The sequence below is a fragment of the Mesoplodon densirostris genome, chromosome 9 (assembly GCF_025265405.1).
Source record: "Mesoplodon densirostris isolate mMesDen1 chromosome 9, mMesDen1 primary haplotype, whole genome shotgun sequence".
Classification (NCBI taxonomy): Eukaryota; Metazoa; Chordata; class Mammalia; order Artiodactyla; family Ziphiidae; genus Mesoplodon; species Mesoplodon densirostris.
The window spans coordinates 59,823,370-59,843,493 of NC_082669.1; the positions used below are offsets into that span (position 1 = coordinate 59,823,370).

Genomic DNA, 20,124 nt, shown 5'->3' on the forward strand with positions numbered 1-20,124 from the left:
GTCCATGTCTCTCTTTCGCTTTGTCACAGCTTATCCTTGCCCCTCCCCATATCCTCAAGTCCATTCTCTAGTACGTCTGTGTCTTTATTCCTGTCTTACCCCTATGTTCTTCATGACATTTTTCCCCCTTAAATTCCATATATATGTGTCAGCATACAGTATTTGTCTTTCTCTTTCTGACTTACTTCACTCTATATGACAGACTCTAGGTCTATCCACCTCATTACAAATAGCTCAATTTCATTTCTTTTTATGGCTGAGTAATATTCCATTGTATATATGTGCCACATCTTCTTTATCCATTCATCTGTCAATGGACACTTAGGTTGCTTTCATTTCCTGGCTATTGTAAACAGAGCTGCAATGAACATTGTGGTACATGACTCTTTTTGAATTATGGTTTTCTCAGGGTATATGCCCAGCAGTGGGATTGCTGGGTCATATAGTAGTTCTATTTTTAGTTTTTTAAGGAACCTCCATACTGTTCTCCATAGTGGCTGTATCAGTTCACAATCCCACCAACAGTGCAAAAGGTTCCCATTTCTCCACACCCTCTCCAGCATTTATTGTTCGTAGATTTTTTGATGATGGCCATTCTGACTGGTATGAGGTGATACCTCATTTTAGTTTTGATTTGCATTTCTCTAATGATTAGTGATGTTGAGCATCCTTTCATGTGTTTGTTGGCAATCTGTATTTGGAGAAATGTCTGTTTAGGACTTCTGCCCATTTTTGGATTGGGTTGTTTGTTTTTTTGATATTGAGCTGCATGAGCTGCCTGTATATTTTGGAGATTAATCCTTTGTTAGTTGCTTCGTTTGAAAATATTTTCTCCCATTCTGAGGGTTGTCTTTTCATCTTGTTTATGGTTTCCTTCACTGTGCAAAAGCTTTTTAAGTTTCACTAGGTACCATTTATTTTTGTTTTTATTGCCATTACTCTAGGAGGTGGGTCGAAAAGGATCTTGCTGTGATGCATATCATAGAGTGTTCTACCTAAGTTTTCCTCTAAGAGTTTTATAGTGTCTGGCCTTACATTTAGGTCTTTAATTCATTTTGAGTTTATTTTTGTGTATGGTGTTAGGAAGTGTTTTAATTTCATTTGTTTATATGTAGCTGTTCAGTTTTCCCAGCACCACTTATTGAAGAGGCTGTCTTTTCTCCATTGTATATTCTTGCCTCCTTTATCAATGATAAGGTGACATATGTGCGTAAGTTTATCTCTGGCATTTCTATTCTGTTCCATTGATTTATATTCCTGTTTTTGTGTCAGTACCATACTGTCTTGATTACTGTAGCTTTGTATTACAGTCTGAAGCCAGGGAGCCTGATTCCTCCAGCTCCGTTTTCCTTTCTCAAGATTACTTTGTCTATTCAGGGTCTTTTGTGTTTCCATACAAATTGTGAAATTTTTTGTTCTAGGTCTGTGAAAAATGCCATTGGTAGTTTGATAGGGATTGCAGTGAATCTGTAGATTGCTTTGGGTAGTACAGTTGTTTTCACTATGTTGATTTTCCAATCCAAGAACATGGTATATCTCTCTTATCTGTTTGTATCCTCTTCAATTTCTTTCAATAGAGTCTTATAGTTTTCTGCATACAGGTCTTTTGTCTCCCTAGGTAGGTTTATTCCTAGGTATTTTATTCTTTTTGTTGTAATGGTTAATGGGAGTGTTTCCTTAATTTCTGTTTCAGATTTTTTCATCATTAGTATATAGGAATGCAAGAGATTTCTGTGCATTAATTTTGTATCCTGCTAATATACCAAATTCATTGATTAACTCTAGTAGTTTTCTGATAGCATCTTTGAGATTCTCTATGTATAGTATTATGTCATCGGCAAAGAGTGACAGCTTTACTTCTTCTTTTCCAATTTGGATTCCTTTTATTTCTTTTTCTTCTCTGATTGCTGTGGCTAAAACTTCCAAAACTGTGTTGAATAATAGTGGTGAGAGTGGGCAACCTTGTCTTGTTCCCAATCTTAGAGGAAATGGTTTCAGTTTTTCACCATTGATTGGCTGTGGGTTTGTCATTTATGGCCTTTATTATGTGGAGGTAAGTTCCCTCTATGCCTACTTTCTGGAGGGTTTTTATCATAAATGGGTGTTGAATTTTGTCGAAAGCTTTTTCTGCATCTATTGAGATGATCATATGGTTTTTCTCCTTCAGTTTGTTAATATGGTTTATCACATTGATTGATTTGCATATATTGAAGAATCCTTGCATTCCTGGCAAAACCCCACTTGATCATGGTGTATGATCCTTTTAATGTGCTGTTGGATTCTGTTTGCTATTATTTTGTTGAGGATTTTTGCATCTATGTTCATCAGTGATATTGGTCTGTACTTTTTGTGTGTGTGTGACATCTTTCTCTGGTTTTGGTATCAGGGTGATGGTGGCCTCTTAGAATGAGTTTGGGAGTGTTCCTTCCTCTGCTATATTTTGGAAGAGTTTGAGAAGGATAGGTGTTTGCTCTTCTCTAAATGTTTGATAGAATTCACTTGTGAAGCCATCGGTCCCTGGATTTTTTTGTTGGCAGATTTTTTTTTTTTTTTTTTTTTTTTTTTTGCGGTATGCGGGCCTCTCACTGTTGTGGCCTCCCCCGTTGCGGAGCACAGGCTCCGGACGCGCAGGCTCCGGACGCGCAGGCTCAGCGGCCATGGCTCACGGGCCCAGCCGCTCCGCGGCATATGGGATCCTCCCAGACCGGGGCACGAACCCGTATCCCCTGCATCGGCAGGCGGACTCTCAACCACTTGCGCCACCAGGGAGGCCCTGTTGGCAGATTTTTAATCACAGTTTCAATTGCAGTGCTTGTGATTGGTCTGTTTACATTATGTATTTCTTCGTGGCTCAGGCTCAGGAGGTTGTGCTTTTCTAAGAACTTGTCCTTTTTATTGGAATACAGTCGCTTCTAGTAATCTCTCATGATCCTTTATTTCTGCAGAGTCACTTGTTATGTCCCCTTTTTCATTTCTAATTCTATTCATATGAGTCTTCTCCCTTTTTTTCTTGATGAGTCTGGCTAATGGTTTATCAATTTTGTTTATCTTCTCAAAGAACCACCTTTTAGTTTTACTGATCTTAGCTCTTGTTTCCTTCACTTCTTCATTTATTTCTGATTTTTATGTTTTCTTTCCTTCTGCTAACTTTGGGATTTTTTGTTCTTTCTCTAATTGCTTTAGGTGTAAGGTTAGGTTTTTTATTTGAGATGTTTCTTGTTTCTTGAGGTAGGATTGTATTGCTATAAACTACCCTCTTAGAACTGTTTTTGCTGCATCCCATAGGTTTTGGGTTGTTTTATTTTCACTGTCATTTGTTTCTAGGTATTTTTTGATTTCCTCTTTGATATCTTCAGTGATCTCATGGTTATTTAGTAATGTATTGTTTTGCAGCCATGTGTTTTTATTTTTTTACCAATTTTTTCCTGTAATTGATATCTAGTCTCATAGTGTTATAGTCAGAAAAGATACTTGATATGATTTCAATTTTCTTAAATTTACCAAGGCTTGACTTTTGACCCAGAATATGATCTATCCTGAAGAATGTTCCATGAGCACTTGAGAAGAAAGTGTATTCTGTTGTTTTTGGATGAAATGTCCTATAAATATCAATTAAGTCCATCTTGTTTAATGTATCATTTAAAGCTTGTGTTTCCTTATTAATTTTAAATTTGGATGATCTGTCCATTGGTGAAAGTGGGGTGTTAAAGTCCCCTACTATGATTGTGTTACTGTCGATTTCCCCTTTTATGGCTGTTAGCATTTGCCTTAAGTATTGAGGTGCTCCTATGCTGGGGGCATAAATATTTACAATTTTTATATCTTTTTCGATTGATCCCTTGATCGTTATGTAGTGTCCTTCTTTGTGTCTTGTAACAGTCTTTATTTTAAAGTCTATTTTGTCTGATATGAGAATTGCTACTCCAGCTTTCTTTTGATTTCCATTTGCATGGAATATCTTTTTCCATCCCCTCACTTTCAGTATGTGTCCCTAGGTCTGAAGTGGGTCTCTTGTAGACAGCATATATATGGGTCTTGTTCTTGTATCCATTCAGCCAGTCTGTTTCTTTTGGTTGGAGCATTTAATCTATTTACATTTAAGGTTGTTATTGATATGAATGTTCCTATTAACATTTTCTTAATTGTTTTGGGTTTGTTTTTGTAGGCCTTTTCCTTCTCTTGTGTTTCCTGCCTAGAGGAGTTCCTTTAGCATTTGTTGTAAAGCTGGTTTGGTGGTGCTGAATTCTCTTAGCATTTCCTTGTCTGTAAAGTTTTTAATTTCTCCATTGAATCTGAATGAGATCCTTGCTGGTTAGAGTAATCTTGGTTGTAGATTTTTCCCTTTCATCACTTTAAATATGTCCTGTAACTCCCTTCTGGCTAGCAGAGTTTCTGCTGAAAGATCAGCTCTTAACCTTATGGGGATTCCCTTGTATGTTATTTGTTGATTTCCCCTTGCTGCTTTTAATATTTTTTCTTTGTATTTAATTTTTGATAGTTTGATTAACATGTGTCTTGGCATGTTTCTCCTTGGATTTATCCTTATGGGACTCTCTGTGCTTCCTGGACTTAATTGACTATTTCCTTTCCCATATTAGAGAAGGTTTCAACTATAATCTCTTCTAATGTTTTCTCAGACCCTTTCTTTTTCTCTTCTTCTTCTGGGGCTCCTATAATTCTAATGTTGGTGTTTTTAATGTTGTGCCAGAGTCTCTGAGACTCCTCAATCCTTTTCATTCTTTTTTATTTATTCTGTTCTGCAGTATTTTTTTCCACTATTTTATCTTCCAGGTCACTTATCCATTTTTCTGCCTCAGTTATTCTACTATTGATTCCTTCTAGAGAATTTTTAATTTCATTTATTGTGTTGTTCATCATTGTTTGTTTGCTCTTTAGTTCTTCTCGATACCTGTTAAACGTTTCTTGTATTTTCTGCATTCTATTTCCAAGATTTTCGATCATCTTTAGTATCATTACTCTGAATTATTTTTCAGGTAGACTGCCTATTTCCTCTTCATTTGTTAGGTCTGGTGGGTTTTTATCTTGCTCCTTCATCTGCTGTGTGTTTTTCTGTTGTCTCATTTTGCTTAACTTACTGTGTTTGGGGTCTCCTTTCTGCAGGCTGCAGGTTTGTAGTTCCCATTGTTTTTGATGTCTGCCCCCAGTGGGTTAGGTTGGTTCAGTGGGTTGTGTTGGCTTCCTGGTGGAGGGGACTGGTGCCTGTGTTCTGGTGGATGAGGCTGGATCTTGTCTTTCTAGTCGGCAGGACTGCATCCAGTGGTGTGTTTTGGGGTATCTGTGAACTTATTATGATTTTAGGCAGCCTCTCTGCTAATGGGTAGGGTTGTGTTCCTGTCTTGCTTGTTGTTTGGCATGGGGTGTCCAGCACCCTACCTGGAGCTTTCTGTTCATTGAGTGGAGCTGTGTCTTGGTGTTTAGATGGAAATCTCCGAGAGAGCTATTGCCATTTGATATTATGGGGAGCCGGGAGGTCTCTGGTGGACCCATGTTCTGAACTTAGCTCTCCCACCTCAGAGGCTCAAGCCTGACACCCGGCTGGAGCACCAAGACTCGGTCAGCCACCCGGCTCGCTCTGGGCTTTTATTTTGATGATGTGGCTGTGGAGAGCTTGGGCCACTTTTCTGGGAATTGGCCAAGGAGCAGCATGAGAGTTCTGAGCATCTTGAAAATGCAAAACCAGTGTGGCGGCCGTCCTCTATTCCAGGAAGTGCAGAAGCCTCCCCAAGATGAGTGGGGTAAAACCCAAGATGCTGTGGGAACCGCTGTGCTTGTGGAGAAGAATCTGAACCCAGCCCTTGTGGACCTGCATGCCCTGGATTCTGCCCCTGCCTCCACACCTTTTAAAAAAAAGAAAAAAAGTAATCATTTTATGTCCACAGGTAGGAAGCAGTGTAGCTTTGGAGATACTAATCATTGCATTTCATGTCATGAGTAATACATTTAAGTTCTCTGCTGTACTTTATCTAATAATATATATATGCAGCATGTTTACCCTTTGCATGCATATTGTAGCTCTTACGGTGTATTATGTACAGGCAGTTAGTTCCATTTATTTTTTTAGGGCTTATGATAAAATCATGCTACTATAAAATGAAAAACTAGTAGTCATGCTCAGAGATATTGGAGTCTTTATTAAAAGACAAGCCTGGTCCTGGTCTTAACTTTTTGCTGGGCTGGAGGTACAACTAAAAATAGAGGTTGACATACCATATATCTAAATATTTAAAAGTTACAAATGAAGCTAACAAAATTATAAAAAAATATGTGCTATCTTCCTACCTTGATGAACAGGTCTTCACAATAAATCACAAGACCAGTTAGAACTTGAAATTCTTGGAATACTTGGAGCTTCCTAGGGAGAGCCAGACATATGGCCTATGGCTTCTTACTCATCCCACCAAGCTCTCCATTCCGAATCACAGGGTGCTTGGTGCCTTGTGCCCATGTGTGCATGCTGCAGTCCCCATCGGCAAGCTTCATGTATAGCTGCCCCTTGCACACACATCTTTTTGGCCACTTTCTGGCTTGGCAATGGTGGCTTTGCTTACTGTCTGGTGAGAGGCCTGTGCAAGTCCTGGAAACACACTAAGGCTGTTTTAGTAGCTATTTCCAGGGTCCCAAGGCCCCAAAGCCTTGGTGCTGCACAAGGTGTGGAGGGCCATAGCTGGGAGAGGGTAAGAGCAGACTATAAATTCACTGGCTCAGGCCAGGAGCCGTCTTGTCCAAGTGGTACTTGAGAGTCCAATCTAGAAATTTAGTCTTCACTTACTTTACCTGATGGTTGCATTGTTTTGAAAGTTGAACTTCAGCAATCCAAATGAAAAGAGACGCTCTGTTCATTTACTCACATGCAGATATTTTAGAAGTAAAAGTGAGTTACCAAGGAAAATATGAGAGGAACTAATATATGTAATAAACCATGATATTTAAGGGAACTTTTATCATGACAGTAAATACACTTCTGTGATTTTGTGCATTGTGGGTTTTACTTAAAATCGAAATAGCAAAATTCAGTGTGATTTCCAGTTGCCTGTAAGTCATTAGGCATTTGTAGTCTTCACAAAATGCAAGTTTTTATGCATGAACATATATTTTTCACTTAATTTTTTTCTAGAGGTTTTAGGTATTAATCTGCTAAGAAAGTTCCCTTTGATATGTAATACAAAAGTCAATTCCATAGATGAGAATAAGTAACCAAAAGAATTTAATAACTCTACACTTTGATTCACTTGTCTTCAAACCTAAACATATAGTTAAGTAACTAAAAATAATCAATTTTTAAAACTGCCAGTAATTTTGCAATAGAAAGAATAATAATACCCCTTCTGGGATTATACCATGAGAAGAGGCCACATCCTTCCTCTTAACTTTTCTGCAATTTTCTATCACAACTGTTGCCTAATCAGTCTGAGAGAAATATTTGCCCAGATTAACTATAGATTATTGTATTCCATTTCAAACTGAAAATTTTATTACAAGTACATAGTCAAGGATTTAGTCTTCCTTCACTCCTGGTATTTTATCAAACCACATTTAATATGCTCATTTGAAAGCATATCCCTTGTTAAATAACAAGGATACTTTTTGCTTTATGCTTTACAAATGACAAAGATGAAATCAACTTTCTATCAGGTCAGGCAAAGGCTCTTTATATGACTGTGTTTAGTAAGAAGGCAGAGGGCAGGTTACCCAAAGGCAGGATGTAGTTTCACCTGTGCAAGATACATAGGCAAATGTATGAAGTGAGATCCTAAGGCATAGAACCCTTTGCAAAAATTATTTTGGTGAGATACTGGCTCATTTTTCTGCATCAGTTTTGCTGTATTTTGGTGCTTAATGACTCCAAGTCATAGAAGCATCTGCTTCAGGCACACAAATGTTACTTCCAAAAAGCACACTATTTGCTGCTGCAGTCTGGGTTTTAAAGAACCACTTGTATCATTTGTGAAAGTATCCCAGAAATTAGAGCAGGAACTTGGTCTCAATAAAGTCCTGGCCTCATCTCTGCAGTCAGAGGATTACATGGGGAAATTTCTTATTAATACTGTACATTAATCGGTGCCTCAGTCCACGCATGTGCTGGGAGAGAGAAATTTTATTATATTTGGAAGGTAAAATCCCCACTGACTAGAAACCCTCAAAGGATATATTCAGCTGCCATTAAATGCATTGACAGTGCAGTGACATTTATATGCACACATTTCCATCACTGAAAGTAAAATAAATTACACGAAGTAATTTCAATTACTTTATCAAACACATCTGCAGGATTTCATGACATTTAAATCATTACACACGGGCCGTCATAAGGAACAAGTGTCTGAAATGAGATTCAGTCCTAAGGGAGTAGCACAATTTTTTCTCTGAAGAGTTTCTGTACTGAGAATGAATATAAGTGTTCAGTCTTTTTGAATCTTGTTCAGTGCCATTACTTTTCAGCAATAGGCCAGAAATCGTGGATTATGGGTTTTTTCATAGGGCCTACCATAATTTGAGTATTAGCCTATCAATGACAGTTCCTCTGATTGCAAGTTCTTATTATGGAATTTTTCTTCTTTCATTAAAATGATTTAAGAAATAACTGTGGAAACTAGGCATCAGATTTTCGATTTACAAGACCAGAACTGGAAAAATTTTCTGGGCTATTATGGTGGTGGGATGAGTCTAAGAGTCGGCCTTGAGGAGTTTGGGGCCTTCCTGAACTTTTTTTTTCTGTCAAATCTATGTTGCAATGGACACAGAAGGTATTTTGGAGGGAGTAAATTAGTTGGAGGAGTTGTTTGGAGAGGAATGGTAATAGTGGTGATGTAGGGCCATGAGCAGCTTTGACCTTTTCGAGCATCAGCAGAGAGGTTCTGCATTATTTCTCTCAACTCCAGGAGCTGAGAATCAGGTCCAGCCCCAGGCCTCACAGTACCACCCGCATCTCAAAGACTGCTTGGTTGACGACTTTCACTCTTTTCCATTGATGATTATTTTCTTAGTATGTTCTTTATCTAAATTTAAATTATTATAACAGCCTCCAAAAGAGACCCCAGTAGACATTAATTTCAAACAAGTGGTTTTAGAATATCAACAAGAAAAAATGAAGTAATGATGTTATACAGAGGAGTAGTGTTTAAATAAATATCCAGTTACAGTAAGTGATGGTGAGCACAGGGGTTGCAAAGGTAACTTTAGGAGAAGACTTAGATAATTTTTCATGAAAGATTACATTATGGGTTTTGGATTCAAGAGGGGTCAAATGACAACTTTATTTCTTCACTAGTTTTTAAGGAAATTAAGAAAAGTGCTTTGTTTGAACCTTAGTTCCCCTCAAAGTAGAACGGGGATAATGCCATTTCTCCGAATTTTTGTGAGGTTTGTAAACAATATATGCAAAATTACTAACATAGTATTTTTTCTGTGTGCAGTTAATAAATTGTATTTGTTATATCAAATTGCTAAATGAATAGGAGAGATTCAGATAAAAAAAATAAAACTCAAAGAAGAAAGGAGCATTTATAATGAAAAAACCCAGATAGCTATTACATATGGGAAATCAGGATAAAGGTAAGAATGCTAAGATATGGTGGAGAGGTATTAGGAGGAAGTAGGTAGGAATGTAGGCTTGAAATCCAAATTACTTGTGTTCAAGTCCCAGTTCTACCATTTAACAGCTGTGTTTCATTAGGCAAATGGCAAGCACTTTATATTTCATTTTATATTTTACAGTTTATTCATCTGTAAAATGGGGATAATGATAACCATACCTACTTGATATGATTGTTCTGAGGACTGAATGAGTTGATATTTATAGATCTAAATGCTAGCATGTAGAAAGCACTGAGTAAACATTAGTCTTCAGTATGATTGCTTGGACTCTTGGGTGCTATTTGATACTTTTCTTTTTTGCTTTTTCAGACATAGTAATAGGGAAGATTGTCTTAACAACGATTAAAAAAAAGTTTCACCAAATGGTTTTTAGTTTGAATGTAAAATGTCGTAACAGGCCATCAGTCTCTAACAACCAAAACAAACCAGATAAACTATAAAAATCATAGTTAAAAAATATCCCTATTATAAAACTGAGCACATAAACAAACACAAACAAATAAAACATCAGAATGTGAGGATCCCTTTATAGGAGAAGAGAGACTTACCACTGCTCTCATCATTGGAGGAAATGTCTACCAAAGATAGGAGAGGGAAATACTAGCTGAACTGCTAACATATTTTTTTTTTTTTTTTTTTGCATTACACGGGCCTCTCACTGTTGTGGCCTCTCCCGTTGCGGAGCACAGGCTGCGGACGCGCAGACTCAGCGGCCATGGCTCACGGGCCCAGCCGCTCTGCGGCATGTGGGATCTTCCTGGACCGGGGCACAAACCCGTGTCCCCTGCATCGGCAGGCGGACTCTCAACCACTGCGCCACCAGGGAAGCCCTAACATATGTTTAATAGCCATGTATGGGCTGTTGTAATACAACTACAAGGGACACCCCACCATAGAGCAAGTCTTCACTCACCACCAATTGGAAAATAACATTTTAAAAATGTACAATACTATAAAAAATCAGATAAGAAAAAAATCAACCTAATGATACTTAAGATCTCCATACTAAAAACTGTAAAATATTACTGAGAAATTAAATAAGACATAAAAATGGAGATACACTGCATGTTTCTAGATTGAAAAATGAACTTTGCTGAGATGGCTATACTTTCTAATTTGATATATACATTCAATGTAATTTATATCAAAAGGGCAACATTGCTATTCTGAAGAAGTAGACAAGATGGTTCTAAATACATATAGAAATGAAAATAAAATAGGATAGCTAAAACATCTTGAAAGAAGAAGTTGGAGGACTTTACCTGGTTTCAAAATTTATTATAAATATACAGTAATCAAGGCAGTGGTATTGGCCTAAGCATAGACAAATAGAATATGGAACAGAATAGAGTCTAGGAACAGACCCATACATATTCAGTCAACTGACTTTTTTTTTTTTTTTCTTTTGCGGTATGCGGGCCTCTCACTGTTGTGGCCTCCCCCGTTGCGGAGCACAGGCTCCGGACGCGCAGGGTCCGGACGCGCAGGCTCAGCGGCCATGGCTCACGGGCCCAGCCGCTCCGCGGCATATGGGATCCTCCCAGACCGGGGCACGAACCCGTATCCCCTGCATCGGCAGGCGGACTCTCAACCACTTGCGCCACCAGGGAGGCCCTTTTTTTTTTTTTTTTTTTTTTTTTTAACAAAAGTGCCAAAGCTACTTTTGGGAGTTGTTCCAATTTTTGCAAGTTGTTCCTGCAATATCTGTCTTTTCAACAGATATTGCAGGAACAACTTGGTATCTGTATGGAAGAAAATATATTTTGACTCTGATCACATACCATACACAAAAATTAATTCTAGATGGGTCATAGATCTAAACCAGATTCAAAAAGTTCTAGAAGAAAACAGAAAAATACCTTCATGACCTCAGGTTAGGCAAAACTTTCCTGTATAGGACACAAAAAACATAAAGCATAAGTTGATTATTAGACTTAGGCAAAATTAAATTCTGCCCATCAAGACTCCATTAAAGGGCTTCCCTGGTGGCGCAGTGGTTGAGAGTCCACGTGCCGATGCAGTGGACACAGGTTCGTGCCCCGGTCCGGGAAGATCCCACATGCCGCGGAGCGGCTGGGCCTGTGAGCCATGGCCGCTGAGCCTGCGTGTCTGGAGCCTGTGCTCCGCAACGGGAGAGGCCACAACAGTGAGAGGCCCGCGTACCGCAAAAAAAAAAAAAAAAAAAAAATTAATACATAAATCATGAACTAGAAAAATTTATTGTATCTTACAAAGGATTAGTATACAGAATACATAAAGAATTCCAACCAATCAACTATAAAAACACAGATAAACAAATAGAAATATGTGCAATAGACCTGAATAGATACTTCACAGAAGTACATTAAAAAAGTATTCAGTGTTATTAGTTATCAGGCTATGCAAACTAAAACAAAAATGAGATGCTACTAAACATGTCCTGGAATGGCTAAAATAAAAAAGACTGAAAACATCAAATTTTGGTGAAGACACCAGTCAGAATGGCCATCATCAAAAAATCTAGAAACAATAAATGCTGGAGAGGGTGTGGAGAAAAGGGAACACTCTTGCACTGCTGGTGGGAATGTGAATTGGTACAGCCACTATGGAGAACAGTATGGAGGTTCCTTAAAAAACTACAAATAGAACTACCATATGACCCAGCAATCCCACTACTGGGCATATACCCTGAGAAAACCATAATTCAAAAAGAGACATGTACCAAAATGTTCATAGCAGCCCTATTTACAATAGCCCGGAGATGGAAACAACCTAAGTGTCCATCATCGGATGAATGGATAAAGAAGATGTTGCACATATATACAATGGAATATTACTCAGCCATAAAAAGAAATGAAATTGAGCTATTTGTAATGAGGTGGATAGACCTAGAGTCTGTCATACAGAGTGAAGTAAGTCAGAAAGAGAAAAACAAATACTGTATGCTAACACATATATATGGAATTTAAGAAAAAAAAAATGTCATGAAGAACCTAGGGGTAAGACAGGAATAAAGACACAGACCTACTAGAGAATGGACTTGAGGATATGGGGAGGGGGAAGGGTAAGCTGTGACAAAGTGAAAGAGCGGCATGGACATATATACACTACCAAACGTAAGGTAGATAGCTAGTGGGAAGCAGCCGCATAGCACAGGGAGATCAGCTCGGTGCTTTGTGACCGCCTGGAGGGGTGGGATAGGGAGGGTGGGAGGGAGACGCAAAAGGGAGGGGATATGGAAACATATGTATATGTATAACTGATTAAATTTGTTATAAAGCAAAAAATAAAAATAAATAAATTAATTAAAAAAAAATTTTGGTGAAGATATGGAGTGATAGAACCTCTCATACAATGGTGATGGGAGTGTTAGCAGTACAACTGCTTAGGAAAACTGTTTGGCAGTTTCTTAAATTTAAACATACATCTCCCCTATGACCCAGGAATAGTTCTCAGAGGTATTTGCCATGACTTGTAGAAGAATGTTTATAGCAGCCATATTTATAATAGCCTTATACTAGGATCAACCCAAATGTCTAACAACAGGAGAATTGATAGACAAATTGTAGTATATCCATAGAATTGAATACTACTTAGTAATAAAAGGAAAAACTAATTATACACAGCAGTATGGATACATATCAACATTATATTAAAAGAAGCTATACACAGAAGAGCACATACTGTAGGATTTCATATATATGATATCCAAATGCAGACAAAAGTAATCTATGGTGATAGAAATCCCATATTAGATGTAGGAGTAGAGAGAGAAATGACTGGAAAGGAATGCCAGGGAACATTTGTTCTACTATATACATTTTGAATGGTGGTTGCATGGCTGTATTTAATTGTCAGAGTTCATCAAACTGAACATTTAAAGTTTATGCATTTTATTGGATATTAATTACATCTCAGTAAAGTGGGAACCTGCTGAGAAAAGTATCAGATTGTTGGTTAAAAAGAAATCACAGAACAGTCGAACAATTTTCATTTCCGAATGATGAAAAGAGTTTTCCAAGAATAACACGTAAAGGTCACAAAAATAATCATTTGCTTTGTTTGTTTGTTAGCAGAATAGAATCATGCCCCAGTACAAAATCCTTTTTGTCCTGAAGTGTGTCAGTACCTAAGCGCAGCCTTCTTGAGTTGTGTCTCTAATCCCCAGAGTATTCTGATCTTTAGTGCAGCCAATTCTTATGTCTAAATAATTAACATTTCTGCTCTTTGTTGTAAATAAAACAAATGTTGCAACAACTTAACATTTTATGCGTCTTACATTTTCATCAGAAAGCAATTCCTTGCAATGCAACCTGTCATGTTTTTATTATTTCGTACCTTATTTTGCCAAATATGTGATGACAACGTGTGTGTGTGTGTGTGTGTGTGTGTGTGTGTTGTGGGCAGGAGGAGTTAGGAGGTAGAAAGTGAGAGTGTATTGGACTTTAGTGAGGTTGGATGAAGGATATTCAAATCCCTGAATAAGGAAAAGCCTAGTGGAAGGAATTTCTCTACTTAATGGAACACAATAAATTCTCTGAGTCTGTAGATGTTCCATAATGGATTGATAAATAATTTTATGTACTCCCCTAACTGAGGAACAGCTTCCTGCTGCAGTTTTAAAGAACTATCAGATCTACTACTTTCAAAATACGTGCATCCTTCATCGTCAGCCTGTTTTAAGAGCATATAATTGTTCAAGTGCTTTGGAATAATTTTTGTTACTATCTTATAATTATGTGGAGTGCTGAAGTCAGGAGTGACAGCTATGGAAGCACCTTAATAAGCTTTTTTTTTAATGCTACTGTCACTCCAATTCAACCTGAGCCTGATGAAAAGATATTCTCTTTTCCTAGTTTAGCTGAAAAGCATCTAAATATATAATTTGTGGTGTGGTGCTCATTTAAATCAGATCACCTTGGAATTCAAGTTACATATAGCTCTTAGCAAGTTTTTTTCTCACTAGAACTTTGAAGAAAAAGGCTTAATGAGTTCTGATGCATTGTTGGATTGAGTTCCTATAGTTATTTAGGATGTATCAATTAGGTATTGTGGAGTCACGCACATTCTGAGGGAGAATTTCTTGTCTGGGAGAGTATTCTGCCCTGGGATCATAGCAATGGGTCAGAAAACATATCAGAAGCCACTTTTTTATGTTACTTTTTTGTTCATGACACCCAAAAGTGGGTCTCTTCCCTTTTTGAGTGCCTGATGCTCAGTGGTGGATGAATTAGGAAGGATATGGAAATAAGAGTCTTCTTCCCTAGTTTATCTAATGGATGCTGAGTGGCAGTCTGTATACCTAGATAGTATAAAAAGTATGTGTGTGTGTGTGTGTAATATGTATGTTTCAATATACTTTTTATACATTTTACATATATGTGTGTGTATACATGCAGATACGCACACATATATATAGATGGTTGATTGACCAGGTAAGAATTATCTTTCGGCATCAATTGGCCAGTTCATAGAAAGTTTTTTGGAGAACAAATTAGCAGGCTCAATCAAATTGGAAATGTACATAATCTTTGGCCAAATAACTTTACCTCTAAAAATCTATCCTACAGAAATTTTTGTACATTCTCAAAGACATATATATGACCATTGCAAGCTTTTTTTGATGCCAAGCATTTGAAAGCAACTTAAATGTCCATCAGTGAATTATGCTACATTCCTTCTGTCAAATATTGTGTGATTACAAAAATAAGACCTTGATAAAAGGAAAATGTAATTCACTGAGTGCTGTCTATAGCATGATCCCATTTATGATAAACAAAACAATCAAGTAAATTGCCTTTATGTATGCACAAAATATTCTGAAAAGAATTTTAAACTGTTACTTCTTGGGCAAAGAGAGGAATTAGGCAATGAGTACTAAAGGGGAATAATTCTTTCCTCTTTTCTTTTGTGTTGAATTTTAAGGTTGTATATATGTATTACATGTTTAAACAGGAAAAAATGAATCAATTGCAAGATTTCTTTGTCAATAATTGTGATCTATTAAAGAAGTAGTGAATTCCCAAATTAGAATATGGTTAACAATAATGAAAGTTACATGATAATGTAGACGATATTGATTGAAAAGATTGCTATTTAAACTTGTAACTCCAAAAGGTGTATTGAAAGATCTTAAATTTTTCATTGAAATGCTATTTTTTGTAAATAGTTGAAAAACTTGATATTTGACTACTTCCTTTTCAGAGTGTGAGATATCTATACTACCTATATTTTATAACTGAGTGATTGTTTATGTAGCATTCTGTAGTGGGTTCAATGATGGATCCCCAAAAGATACATCCAAGTCCTAATCCCTAGAACCCATGAATGTCTGTGCTCTTATTTGGAAGCAGTCTTTGTACATGTAACTAAAAGGATCTTGGGATGAGATGATCCTGGATTATCTAGGTGGGCCCTAAATCCAATGTTAAGTATCCTTATAAGAGTTAGGGACATGCAGATCTTATAGACAGAGGAGATATTATAGACACAGAGGAGAAAGTCATGTGAAGATGAAGGCAGAGATTGGAGTGATGCAGCCACTAGCTAAATAAGACCTGAGGTCACCTGAAACTGGAGGAACAAGGAATGATTGTCCCCTAGAGCCTTCACAGGGAGTGTGGCCCTGCAGACATCTTGATGTTAGACTTTTGGCCTCCAGAGCTGTAAAAGAATAAATTTCTGTTATTTTAGCTTCTAGATTTATGGTAATGTGTTACAATAGCCATAAGAAACTAATATACTGTATGTCTCCTAAATAAAAACTAGCAGAGGAGATGAGAATTTTAAAACAGATTATTTCAAATTTCCTCTTAAATTTTGAAAAAAAAGAAAAAACCCACCAAGTCATTATGATTACTAGGGAAATGAAACGTTATTCCATGTGTTTCCTCAGGACTACTAAACATTGGAAAATTCCTTAGGGATCATCTGGTCCAGCAGCCATGCACAGAAGAGTCCATAAGATGTCAGGAAGGAGTCCTGGGTGTTGGAATTGGGCTGGGTTAGGGCAGAAGTGAGTAGTGACTGATAACAAGTGAAGTGTCTAGTCTACCCAAATGCATTGCAAATCAAACAATTACAAACCCTGTGAAGGCAAAAGAAATAGAACTATCTGGCCCCTGCATGCCCATTAAAACTTAGGAGGATCTCCTACCAAAATGAAGAAGAAAGTGAAAACTGGAAGACAGTAGGCTGTCCCTGTCACAACCAAACTAACAGCTGAGCTGGGATAAGCATCCCTGGTTCCTCCCTCCTACTCTATCTAGGGTTATTCCACCTCCAGTTCTCTTTATCTCTGCAAAGCAGAATGGAAGGAAACTAAGATGTGTTGACCATCGTGTGTTGGACACCATGCCAGGCTCTTTCAGATATGTAATCTCATTTAATTCTCACAACAGCTCCCAGAGGTTGGTTGCCTAAGATCCCTCAAGTAGAAATACAGGTCCCTCTGGCTGGGGAAACTCATGCTGTTTCCAACACATAACACTGCTTCCAAAGGAGGGCACAACCGGCTGTGAGACTTTGGGGGAAATACAAATATGTTCTCTTTCCAAAGATATGTCATAGTTATTTTTAATAATCATTAATTTTTTTTTTTTTTTTTTTTTTTTTTTTTTTTGCGGTATGCGGGCCTCTCACTGTTGTGGCCTCCCCCATTGTGGAGCACAGGCTCCGGACGCGCAGGCTCCGGACGCGCAGGCTCAGCGGCCATGGCTCACGGGCCCAGCCGCTCCACGGCATATGGGATCCTCCCAGACTGGGGCACGAACCCGTATCCCCTGCATCGGCAGGCGGACTCTCAACCACTTGCGCCACCAGGGAGGCCCTAATCATTAATTTTTAATATGCTTGAATTAGGAAAGTAATTTTTTTGCCGTCATACAGTTACCTTCACTAATTATTTTCTGTTACAAATCATGTAGGTTTTTCTCTTATCTTTTTGGCTTTATAAGAATTTCCTTTCCCTTAATAAATCCAAGACAGCAGACTTATTGCTTAATTTTTTTCCCTTGATTATTCTCCAACTGCTGAAATCATTGGATTGTTTGGAATGTGATCTGATTTCCTCTGTACTTGCTAAATGAAGTGATTATTTTGTTTATCTGCCTTTTTATTTAAACAGTTTGTACCTCTTAACAATTTTGTCTTGTGGATTTTATACATTCTTAAAGAGTTAAGCTTGGCTCTGCTAGAAGACAGTCATTTTTTTGGTTGTTGACACATGGGGAAAATGCACTTTTAGATAATACATTTTGGGAAGGAGTCTTTTGCCTGTAGTCATTCTGCCAAATGATGTAGGAATTTTCTACTCATTGTCCTCATTTAGTTAACCAATAAATATTTATTCATGGCCTATTATGTGCTCAGCATGTTACTTGTAGACCATTTTAGATGTCTTAAAAGAAATAAAGAAATATGATTGCAGTCTTTATACACTTGCAACTTAGCTATGAAAATAAGACTAACAAAGAATCAGAGATGTGGATGCCTAATTGAGCATTAGGAACTCAAAAATTAAGCAGCCCAGTATGAACTAAAGTAGAGGAGATTTCATGGGGATTGTGGAATTTGAGCTAGATGTACAAAAATGAGTAGGATGAATTGGTAGGAGATAAGTTTGTTTTATTTATTTACTTTTGTGGAAAGAATAGAATTAAAAAGGTAAATGTGGAAATTTGTGTAATTGGAGCATAGTGAATGAATGGTTAATCACCAGTAAGAAGTAAGGAGAATAAGAAATTAGGTGTGGTAGCCAAATGGGAAAACAATAAATGCTTTAAAAGCCAGTCTAAGGAATTTAGATTTGAAAGCAGTAGATGATAATCTTATGCTGGAAAATGAATAAAATAAAAGGAATTTATAAAGGAGATTTAGCATCAAAACATATGACAGTTGGATTAGAGTAGAAGCAGGGTCAGTGTTAGAGTCAAGTAAGCTGAGCAGCTAAGACACTCCTGTGCTAATCTGGTTGTGGTATAGGGAGGGTTTGGACTAGGGTGGTGGTAGTGGGGATGATGGGATAAAACAGATTCTTCCAGGAGACACTGAAGGAAGAAACAATGAGCCTCGTTTAGAGATTAGAGAGTGGAGATGCCTGAAGGCAGCTAGAAAGGACCTATGATTGAGTAGGGAAGGCCTGATAATAGATCACATAGCTGAAGATGCCCAGTCTTACTATAGTAGGAAAACCAGAGGGATGAGCTTAAAGAACACTCTGCATTTAGGAGCCCTGTAGAGGAAAGGAGAGGAGAGATTGGAGAGGCCTTTAATGTACCAAAGATGCCAAAGGATGAGAGAATTTCATGAGTGATGGTTTGTAACATCAAACATTATAAGATGTGTGAGGAAAGGCCAAGGCCATCAGTTTAGCAGGAAGAGATTATTGGTAATCTTCAAAGAAATAGTTTCTGTGGAGTGGTATGTACCGAAGTATTGGGTTGGCCAAAAAGTTCGTTCGGGTTTTTTCCATAAGCTCTTATGGAAAAACCGGAACGAACTTTTTGGCCAACCCAATAGATGGTAAAGGGAACAAGAAGGAATTAAAATCATTAAAAAGAGGAGAGGAAAGATGTAGATCAAATATTTGAAGAGCCTGGCAGCAAAACCAGCGTGGGGCATTAGTTACTAAGTAAATAGATAGGCAGGAATAAAAGAAGGATGTTATGATAGCTGGGATCCAAGATGGTACCCAGTGATCTTCACTTCCTGCTATTCATAACCTTGTATAGTTCCCTCTCACATGAAATGATGCTGACCTGAATAACCATTAGTATATTGCAGAAATAATGGTGTATGACTTCTGAGGCTGGGTCATAAAAGATATCGTTGGTTTTGCCATGTTCTCTCCTAGATTGCTCATGCTGGGGGAAGCCAGCCATCATGTCATGATGACAGTGATGCAGCTTGTGGAGAGGAACCTGAGGACTCCTCCCAACAACTGGCACCAGGTTAGTGAGCTTTCTTAGGAACAGATCCTCCAGGTCAAATCAAGCCTTCCGATGTCTGCAGACATGGCTGACATCCTGACTGCAACCTCATAAGAGACCCGATGTCAAAAGTCCCCAGGTAAGCCAGAACTGAATTCCTGACCCATGGAAACCAGAGGTGAGAAATGTTTATTGTTTTAAGCCACTAAGTTTTGGAGTGATATGTGATGTTAACTAATACAGATTTCTTTAGATACTTTTGTGTGTGTGTTTATCTTTTATGTTTTGTTTTTTTTTATTTTGGCTGGTGGAAACCCAAATGTGTTTTAAGGTCCTTATGGATATTGGAATGATTTGAGATGAGAATATCAGGAAGAGAATTGCAAGGCTAAGCTCTGAGTGGCTGAAAAAATCGGATGACTAAAAGCTGGGGAGATGATTTTCAAAAAGTAAAAGTGCTGTATTTTCTGAAAGTAATGGAAAGTTTAAAATGCATGTAGACTCCATTCCATCCTGAGATGAGGACAGGAGTGCCTGAAATAACTCAGTTAAGATCATTTCAATTTACTAAGTCCTCTATGTGTACATAACCCTCTGCATT

The 20,124-nt window shown here is 37.8% G+C and overlaps 1 long non-coding RNA gene across 1 annotated transcript in view; it reads left to right on the forward strand.

Moving 5' to 3' along the window:
* LOC132496088 (uncharacterized) overlaps nt 1–19,538 on the forward strand; it is a 356,225-nt gene extending 336,687 nt beyond the window's left edge. Inside the window, exon 3 of the long non-coding RNA XR_009533371.1 lies at nt 19,448–19,538. This is a non-coding gene — a long non-coding RNA (uncharacterized LOC132496088). The remainder of the gene's footprint in view (nt 1–19,447) is intronic.
* Nucleotides 19,539–20,124: the final 586 nt, after the last annotated feature.